Below are 11,110 nucleotides of genomic sequence, written 5' to 3'. Positions count from 1 at the left end.
ATATAAACTCCAATTAAACTCAAATTGTTGGCGTTCTGAGTCTTTGTAGTGGTTCGTTCTTTCTCATTAACATAGACTCATGTTTCTCAGTTTGCTTCTTTCTAAGTTTACTGCGAATCCTTCGGCTGCAATCTTGCAAAAATCCTGCAAAATATACAGTTCACTGATCATCCTCTGACATTTATTCTAACATGCTGTATTCATTTCTGAGATATTCTCACTGTAACTGTGATTATTGATAGTTTATGTCAACACGAATCACTGAACATCATCTTATCCTTTCTTTAAGAACAGAAATCAGTGTAATTGTGCAGGAAAACTTCATGTTTGAGTTCTGTTTGGTTTACCTTGAAGCTACATCACAATCACATGAACACCATTTCATGTATTAAACAGCTCAAAAAACCTATGATGGGAATTTGGTAAAAAAAAAAAAGGTCTATTTTTGTGTCTTTTTCAGCACGTTTCTGACATTCAGTAGTAAAATTTGAATTCAGAATGATCCAGTTTTCCTGTAGTGTCGCGCATGTATGATGATGTACATATGTCAACACAATGTGTCTGCAAGATATGAACAAAATCTGGGATGTCTAACACCATTTTTCTGTATTTTAATGATGATATGACATGTAGAAATAAGGATTTATTGATGTACACCTTCCATGTCATGCTAACATCTAATTTAAACCTTAAACAGCGACTGTGCTCTTTCCAACATGCTTTTATTAAACGAAATGAACATGAAAACTCAACCAGTTAGACTGAATTTTCATTTAAACCAGATGGTATATTAATAAAAAGTTAAAGTTTTATTTCCTCTGCTGCTCATTTTGAAATATTTTCTAGTGATTTTTTTAGTGATCATGCTAGCTAACCTCACAGTCACCGCCAAATTACCACCAATGAAAGGCTTCCTCTGATTGATCAAATGGTTCAAATTCATAGTCAAACCAGCCATCTGATTGGTCAAATGTTCTTGTGGATCACATTATTTCCCTTATTCATTGCATTTGAGTGTGTTTCATCTGCAGTGAGGATGCAAATACAGTTTATTGATCAGCACTACAGTTTACACAAAGTGTGCTGCTGATATCATCTGAAATAAGATAAAAATAAAACAGTGAAATTAAAATTCTGTTCAGTGTGATCTTTTTAAGCAGTAAAAGTAAAGTGAATAAAATAGCATCCATTTTATGTTATTTTTTTATCTTTTAATTTTGGATTTATGCACAGAAAATACAATTTTAACTTGTAATTTACAGGTGTCAAATGATTTTAATATTCTAAATGAATCCTAAATCATTATTGCACAATTTTCTTCCTTTAATTGCATTTTAAAGTGTCTTTCTTTACCACGATGAATGCTGTAAAATCAGCTGTAATGGAGATTTGACCGTCCAACATTTGACTTTAAATGCATAACAATGAATCATCTGATTGAGATAAACAGTTTGCATCAGACTAACTTCACTGTTCTCATGGTATTTATCATTTATCAGAAAAATAAAACCTCCAGAATCCTGAATCTTCCTCCTGATGAGTATTTAAAGTCACCAGATATAGGAGTTTGACTAAAATTTGGATTAGAATTCGCATGTCTTCGTCTTCCCCTTCCACTATGTCACTGTTTTCAAAATGCTAGCTGCCCTGCATGCATATCTTCCACTAAAACCAGTCTTCTGGGGCACCGTTGCTGCATCCTGGGCTTAGCCATGCCCAAGTGGATTTTGATTGGTTAGAAAAACACAAAGAAATTCTAACTGACAAACTTTCCTATTATTCATAAAGAACAGTCAAAAAAACTAAAAACACGCAAGACATAATTTTAATGTTCTAAATTAATCCTAAATCATTACTGCACAGTTTTTGGTTATCTGTTTTCCTTAAATTGAATTATAAAATGTCTTTTTTCACCACGATGAAGCCTGTAAAATCAGCTGTAAGATGGAGATTTGAGCGTCCAACATTTGACTTTAAATCCATAACGGTGAATCCTGTGATGGAGATAAACAGTTTGCATCAGAAAGAAACACGATCAGACACGAGGAAGCGGCATTTCATTTAGCATGGAGCTAATCTACCAGCTGTAGAGTCTGAAACCCACCAGTGTTTTGAAATCGCTGTGTGGATTATGATTCTAATGATCATCATCCTCTCACCATGTGATTACGCTGCGCTTTAAACGCCTTTTAATACCTCTTCATTTTCCTCTGCTTTCGGTGTTTTTCTTTTTTCTTCCTCCCAGCCTAATTGTGTTTTTGCCCTTGTGTCCCTCGTGTCTCCTTGTCTTGTTTCCTTCTCGGTTTTTCTCACCTTCGCTCGGCCTCTCTCCTCCGACTGCAGCCCCTCCATCAGTGATTACACATAACCCCCAAGTAATTAAGCTAAGAACACAGATGGGGATGCGGGTCATAAATAAACAACTGTAAGTGATATTAAACTATCGGAGAGCGCTGGCAGGAGGAAACACGTTGTCAGGAGTTTTTAAATCAGTGCTGGCTGAGCAGCACAAGTCTGACTTCCCACATTATTATCTCTGTGGCAGATGATGGAGTTAGGAAGCCGTTTTTTCATAGTGTACTGAGGATTATCCAGCCCTGTAGAAGAAACAAAGTGGAGCTAAAAATTGCTCATGGGTATTTTTACTAGTTTTATATTTAATACTTGCACAACAGAACAAAAAAACAGCAGGCATGACGTAGAAAAATGATGTTTTGTGAAATGCAAAACGTGAACCTCAGACTGTTATCATAAGGAAATGACAGCATTTATCAGAAAAGTAAAAACTCCATACTACCGCCAAGTGTTCAAAGTCAAGTTTAACTGTCTAATTTAACTGTCCTCACAAGGAAATAACTGTGTTTATAATAATCAGAAAAGGAAAACCTCCAGAAACCAGAATCTTCCTCCTGAGTATTTAAACTCACCAGGTGAAGGAATTCGGCTAAAATTCTGATTAGAATTCATGGAGCTTTCTCTTCCCCTTCCACTATGTGACTGTTTGCAAAATCCTAGCTGCCCTACATGCATATATTCCACTAAAACCAGTCTTTTGAGGCACCATTGCTGCATCTTGGGCTTAGCCACACCCAAGTGGATTTTGATTGGTTTAAAAAAATACAACCAAAGACTAACTGAAAAATAAATAAAACATGCAGGACTTAGTAAAATGATGTTTTGTACAAATTTAAGTGTCTAATTTAACTGTTATCTCGGGGAAATAACGGCATTTTTCATTTACCAGAAAAGTAAAACCTCCAGAAACCAGAATCTTCCTCCTGACAAGTATTTAAACTCAACAGATGTAGGGGTTCAGCTAAAATTCAGTTTATAATTCATGCATCGTTGTCCTGCACTTCCACTATGTGACTGTTTGCAAAATACTAGCTTCCCTACATGCATATATTCCGATAAAAAAAGTCTTCTGAGGCACCATTGCTGCATCCTGGGCTTAGCCCTGCCCAAGATTATTATGGTTGGATAAAAAAAAAAATATACGGACTAACTGACAAACTTCCTCTTTATTCATGAAAACCAATCAGAAAGGAAGAAGTACTTATAGAAAAGCACAAAATAAAACATGCAGGACTTAGTAAAATTATGTTTTGTAAAGACTACTTCCTGAAACTCTCTTTCTTTCAGAAAATTAACCTCCACAAACCAGAATTTTCTTCCTGATAAGTATTTAAACTCAAGAGATAAAGGAGTTCGGCTAAAATTCAGATTACAATTCATGCAGATTCCTCCTCGACTTCCGTTATTTGACTGAAGAATCCTACATGCCACTAAAACCAGTCTTCTGGGGCACCGTTGCTGCATCCTGGGCTTAGCTCTGTCCACATGGATTATAACTGGTTTAAACTGGTTTACTGACTAACTGACAAACCTCCTCTTTAGTCATGAGGACTGGTTGGACAGGCAGAAGTAATTAGACAAAAAAAAAAAAACAAAGCAAAAACAAATAAAGCATGGAGGACCTGTTTTGTAAAGTCTAGATCCAATCCAGAAACATTTTTTTTTGAAAACTAAAACCTCCATGAACAAGAATCTTCCTCCTGACAAGTATTTAAACTCACCAGATGTAGGAGCCTGACTAAAATTCAGTTTAGAATTCATGCAGCTTTCTCCTCCACTTCGTCATTTGACTGAAGACTCCTACATGCCACTAAAACCAGTCTTCTGGGGCACCGTTGCTGCATCCTGGGCTTAGCCACGCACAAAACAATTATGATTTTGAAAGAAGTAGAAACAAGCCAGAGAGTTTTTTTTAACCATACACCAACATAAACATACCAAGTCTAGTTTTTCTTGCTTGTAAAAGTCCAAAGGCAATTCTTATAGAGATTTCTGGTTTGTTTTTATGTCTTCTGTTATATTTTCATTAATGTTTGAATTCATGTGGTCATTAAAATTGATTAAAAGTGCAGCAAACAAAATTAGACTAAAATGTAGCACTGGCACTGACACTTATGTTTTTGTAGTTTTCACGGTGTCTGCTGAGAAGACGCGGGAAATAAATGTTCAAAAGTCATCTCTATGCTGATGATGCTCTTTTGTCTCTATTCCAGTTTATCTGATCAACAGTCGACCTACTAGAACTCCAACAAGTACAGTCGAATTTATCACCATAGAAACAGAAATCAGGAGAGTTAAGATGCTTGATATCGTTTCATTTCTGCATTAGATATTTTCCAAAATGTCCTTTATTCTTGTGTTTGCTGCTCTTCATTTTAATCAGAGCGGCTTCTAAGGTGTGGATTTGAAACCGAAACCACCGTTGAGGACTGAAGAAGTGCAAATATCTCCAGCCAAATATAGCAAAGCACATGTGGCCGTAAAAAATTACCTTCCAGTCCTCGATCATCTGCGTCATCCTTCCTGCGGTCGTCCCATTAAAACCATAATGAGACTGTTTCCGTTTTTGGAAGCTGAGGTCGGACGACTAATTCATCCTCATCGCTGAAGCTGAATAATTGAAAGGAGGAGAGGATTTTCATTCCACACTTTTGAATCACAATCATGTTTTTGGAAAGTGTGCAAATAATCTCACTTGAAAAAATCAACTTTTAAAGGTTTTAAATGGAATTATGTCACATGAGGAAGGATGTAGTCTTCATTTTCAGGTGTCGACTGGAACAAATCCTTAAAACGACAGATTTCACAACAGAAACAATGAGATGTTTGAATGAATACAAACAGAAAAGCACTTTTAGAGACACAACAGAATCACCACGCTGCTGAGAAAACGCTCGTTGTTTACCTGGAGCTTCCAGTGAATTTGGTGGATAAATGTGGTTTAAATTCACCACAGTGGGACGTAGTTAGATTCTCCTGCAGACAGACTGATGCTGAATACCGATGTGGATCTTCTGTACTCGAGTCATGAACAAAAGACGAGTTAAAGACGGATCAGTCTGAGGCCGAGGGTTCATTATCCAGTCGGAGAAATCAGTGTTAAACAGACCGATCGGCTGAAATCTGGGATAAAACGGAACCTTTTAGACATTTACAGCATGTTAAATGAGCTTTTATTGGGATAAATCAGTGAAGAGTTTGTGTTTATCTTGTTTTCTGGACAGAAACAACATGTTAAATTAGCTTTTATTGGCATAAATCAGTAAATAGTCTGTGTTTATCTCTCTTTTTTTAAAAAAACAAATAGCATGTTTAATTACCTGTCGTTGGGATAAATTAGTAAAAAGTCAGTGTATATCCTGTCTTTTTATATAAAGAACATGTTTAATCACATTTTATTGGGATAAATCAGTAAAGAATCTATATTTATCTTGTTGTTTTTCACATAAATAACACGTTAAACTGCTTTTTTTGGGATAAATCAGTAAAGAATCCGTGTTTATCTTTTTTTTAAACATAAAAACATGTTTAATTACTTTTTTGGCATGAATCAATCGAGTCTGTGTTTATGTCTTTTTTACATAAAAAGCATATTTAATCATTATTTATTGGGATAAATCATTAAAGAGTCCATTTTTATCTCTTTTTCCCTCAAGAAACAACATGTTTTATTAGCTTTTATTGGAATAAATCTGCAAAGAATCTGTATTTATCTTGTTTTTTTCCCCATAAATAATTTTATGGGGAAAAATGAGTAAATAGTCCATATCTATCAGTTTTTTTTTTTTACATAAATAACATATTTAATCACATTTTATTGGGATAAATCAATAGAGTCTGTGTTTATCACTTCTTTTTAAACATAAAAACATGTTTAATCACTTTTTATTTGGATAAATGAATAAAAAGTCTGTGTATATCTCTTTTTTTACATTAATGACATGTTTAATTAGTTTTTATTAGGATAAATCAGGAAAGAAACCGTATTTATCTATTTTTTAAAACATAAACAACATGATTTAATTACCTTTTATTGGGATGAATCCACAAATAATCCGTCTTTATCTTTTTTCCTCATAAACAAGATGTTCAATCACATTTTATTGGTATAAATCACTGTTTCAATCTCTATGTCTTTTTTTAAAAACATAAATAACACATTTCATTACTTTTTATTGGGAAAAATCAGTAAAAGGTCCATGTTTTTCTCTTTTTTAACATAAAAAACTGTTAATTACCTTTTATTGAGATAAATCAACAAATAGTGTGTGTTTATAAACACAGACTATTTAAAAAAATACAAACATGTTTAATTACTTTTTATTGGGCTTAATTAATAAAGAGTATGTTTTTATCTAATTTTTTTTTACACAAACACCATGTTTATTCACCTTCTACTAGGATAAATCAATAAAGAGTCTGTGTTTATCTTGTTTTTTACATAAATAATATGTTTAATTAGTTTTTATTAGGCTAAATCAGTAAAGAATCTGTGTTTATCTTGTTTTTTCACATAAATAACATGTTAAATCACCTTCTGAATCACTGATTTAATCAACTTTTTAGCCAAAAAACACCATAAAGTCAGCTGGTCACCACCATAGATGGCTCCTATAACTTTAAATTCCCTTTTGCTTGTGTTCCAAGTTATAAATGTGTGTCTTCTTCATGCTACTTTCCCAGCATTTAATCTTTGCATCAGAGCTAACGCTGTTTTGGGTGTTTAGCTTAAATGCTAAATAAAGCAGTTCTGGATATTTTGTGCAGAAACCTCCGTTCCTGATTTACTGGACTCACTGTTTCTATCTGACAGCGTTGTCTTCTGCCCGTTTCATGATCAGTCTCCATCTTTTCTTCCATCTCTCTCCGTCTGAAGGAGTCCAGAAGTGGCGCTGATAAAGGAGTGCGGCCTCCATTATTTATGGCGGCGTACAAAGCGGCGTGCACAGTTTAATATGAGGTCAGTGCTGCGAGTCGTCCCCCGCTGGAGGCATCAATCAGCCTCCGACAGTGACTGATGGATTTACTCAGAGCTCAGACTGTTTAGACAGACCATTTATTGAGCGCTGCGACCACAGTTTGAGAAGGAATATAAAGAAATAAACCCAAATCCCTCCTTTATTTCACTGCAGCAGAATGAAGACATCAGCAGCAGAGGAGGACAGAATGACATTTACAGTGAAGTGGGATGTTTTCATCTCACTTTCAGCTTGTTTTAGAATATTTTAGGTGAAATAGGAGTTTCTACTTCCTCTTGTTTACGTGCACTCACCTGTCCAGGTGTAGGAGGCGACAGATGGAGCTGTGCTTGTAATGAGATTATTCTGTCTGGAATTTGCACATAAAGTGATGATATTCACCAGTGATTTGAGTTTTTTTTCTTTTACAGATTTCTATTTATTTTTATTATTTTTTTGAAAATACACAAAATATTATTAAAATTACAAAAAATTACTTTAAATTATCCTAAAATTTTATTTTGAAGGAAAAACAATCCAATAATTTATTATTGTTTATTTGAAATATTTTTTTCAAAAGGCAACTGTTTAAATACACAAAATATTATTAAAATTACAAAAAAACTTTAAATTATCCCCAAATTTCTACTTTGTAAGAAAAAATCCAATATTTATTATTGTCTATTTTAAATATTTTTTTGTTTTCATAAACACAAAATATTATTAAAATTACAAAAAATAATTTAATTGTCCTAAAATTTTTCATTTGTAAGAAAAAAACAATAATTATTATTGCTCATTTTAAATATATTTTTTTTTTACAAAGCAACAGTTTAAATACACAACATATTATTAAAATGACAAAAAATCTTCTAATTTGCAGGAAAAAATCCAGTAATTTATTGTTTTTAACTTTAAATATCATTTCTTTAAATTAAATAAACTAAAAATATATATTTTAATGACTGTATTTTCTATCTTTTTCTTGGGTTGTTTGTTTTATCCCTCAGCTGTCAGAATATTACTAATTTGTACATTTTGTTTTTTGCTTTATTTTATTTTGATCTTTTACAGTCTGTGTTGAAGATCTTTGCTTAAACTGCTTCTTTTTATCAGCACAAGACGCCATCCTGCTTTGACCGACTTTTCTCTGGTTTGACAGACTTTTAAAAACCGCTGCTGTTCACTGCTGGAAGAAACGTTATCAATGCAGCTTTTTTAGTAAATCTAATTAAAAACAAACATACATTAACCTTAAATGGTACAAATACCCCCAAAAATATGCACATACAATGCCGTGAAAAGTATTCGCCTCCTTCTCAAATTCTTATTTTTTTGCATATTTTCCCCACTTTAATGTTTAAGATAATCAAATAAATGTAAATATCAGACAAAGATAGCACAAGTAAGCACAAAATGCAGCTTTTAAATGCAGATTTTATTTCTTAAATAAAGAAAAAACTTTTCAAAGCTACCTGGCTCTGTGTGAAAAAGTAATTGCCCCCTAAACCTAATAACTGGTTGGGCCACCTTCAGCAGCAACAACTGAAACCAAGTGTTTTCTAGAACTAGCAATGAGTCTTTCACATCTCTGTGGAGATATTTTGGTCTGCTCTTCTTTACAGAATTGTTTTAATTCAGCAACACTGGAAGGTTTTGGAACATGAACCACCTTTTTAAAGTCATTCCACAGCATTTCAATTGGATTCAATCCTGACTTTGACTCCAAAACTTTCATTCTGTTTTTTTTTTTTTTTTTTTTTTTTTTTAAAGCCATCCAGAAGTCGACTTGCTGGTGTGTTTTGGATCGTTGTCCTGCTGCAGAACCCAACTGAACTTCAACTAGAGGTCACCAACTGATGGCTGAACGTTCTCCTTCAGGATTTTCTGATAGAGAGCAGAATTCATGGTTCCATCAATCACAGCAAGTCGTCCAGGTCTTCAGACCATCACACTACAACCACCATGTTGGACTGTTGATGATGTACAGATGTAACGAGACACGCACCTTCCAAAAAGTTCAACTGTCGTCTCTTCAGTCCACAGAATGTTCTCCAAAAGTCTTGGGGATCATTCAGATGAGCCTTTATGTTCTTCTTGGTCAGCAGTGGTTTTCTCTTTGAACTCTGCCATGGATCCATTTCTGTCCAGTCTCGTCCTTATAGTTGAGTCATGAACACTGATTTTAACTGAGGCCAGGGAGGTCTGCAGGTCTTTAGATGTTCTCCTGGGTTCCTCTGTGACCTCCTGGATGAGTCGTCGCTGTGGTCTTGTGGTATTTTTGGTAGTAAACGTTCAGCACTGTTCCATGTTTTCTCCATTTGTGGACAATGGCTCTCATCATGGCTCTCTGGAGTCCTAAAGCTTTAGAAATGGCTTTTGAACCCTTTCCACACTGATAGATGTCAATTGTTCTTGAATTTCTTTGGATGGCAGCATTTTGTTTGAGATCTTTTGGTCTACTTCATTTAGTCAGACAGGTTCTATTTAACCTTCATGTTGTCCTGACCCGGTTTAAAGTTTGAAAATGTGGGGGAAAAAAAAAAAATTCACGGTGAAACTTCTGATGTCCACATTTTCAACATTTCTGGGAAATCTTTTAACATTTTTTGGTGAAAAAAAAGAAAATGTAGTATTGGAGGATAAATGTAGTGTTATAAAAGGTAAATGTAGTGTTATAAAAGGTAAATGTAGTGTTATAGAAGGAAATGTAGTGTTATAGAAGGAAAATGTAGTGTTAGAAGGTAAATGTAGTTTAATAGAAGGTAAATGTAGCGTTAGAAGGTAAATGTGCTCTTATAGAAGGTAAATGTAGCGTTAGAAGGTAAATGTGCTCTTATAGAAGGTAATTGTAGCGCTAGAAGGTAAATGTGCTCTTATAGAAAGTAAATGTAGCATTGGAGGATAAATGTAGTGTTATAGAAGGTAAATATGGTGTTAGAAGGTAAATGTAGTTTTACTGAAGGTAAATGTAGTGATAGAAGGTAAATGTGCTCTTATAGAATGTAAATGTAGTATTGGAGGATAAATGTAGTGTTATAAAAGGTAAATGTAGTGTTATAAAAGGTAAATGTGGTGTTATAGAAGGTAAACGTAGTGTTATAGAAGGTAAATGTAGTGTTAGAGAGTAGCGTCTGCTGGCTTTATTGTCTCCTCCTCCCTGCTGGGGAATCATTTGTTTCCATTCCAGGTTTATTATTTTGCACTGATGTCACCACCATCGAGCTAGAAAAAGAGAAAAATAATTCCCGGAGTGTTTGCAGATAGTCGCATCTCTTTCTGCTCTTTGGGCCTCTCAGCCCTGCAGCCACTTTCACAAAGAGAACTAATTGTAACGAAGGGTTGAGTAATTACTCCTCCTAGTGGGATTAAAACGATCCTCCCCCTCCGGACTGCCTCCAGCTTCCTTCCTTCCTCTGCAGCTTCGTCTCTTCCTGGTTGATATCTTCGTGTCTGATTCTTGTTTCAGGCTGTCAGAGTGAATCAGACGTTCAGTCGGCCGGACTGCGAGCCAGACAGTCTATGTAGAGTTTGTACAGTAGGTGATTGTGTTTGAATGTTCACTTTCTGTTGTTTGGTCACATGCTGCTCCGGCTACGTGCACGCGCGTACGGGCGTGCACGTAGCCGGAGTAGCATGTGACCAAACAACAGAAAGTGAACATGGCAGCTGCCATGCTGCACAAACTCCCACTCCTAGACGAACACAAACACACACACAAATACACACACAAACACACACACACTGCTGCTTCTGTTCTTACAAGGACCGTCTTTGGGCTGCTTTACCCTGAAAAT

Source organism: Amphiprion ocellaris, chromosome 8 (assembly GCF_022539595.1).
Source record: "Amphiprion ocellaris isolate individual 3 ecotype Okinawa chromosome 8, ASM2253959v1, whole genome shotgun sequence".
Taxonomy (NCBI): Eukaryota; Metazoa; Chordata; class Actinopteri; family Pomacentridae; genus Amphiprion; species Amphiprion ocellaris.
The sequence above is the reverse complement of the archived record's forward strand: the minus strand, read 5'-3'. Positions refer to the sequence as shown.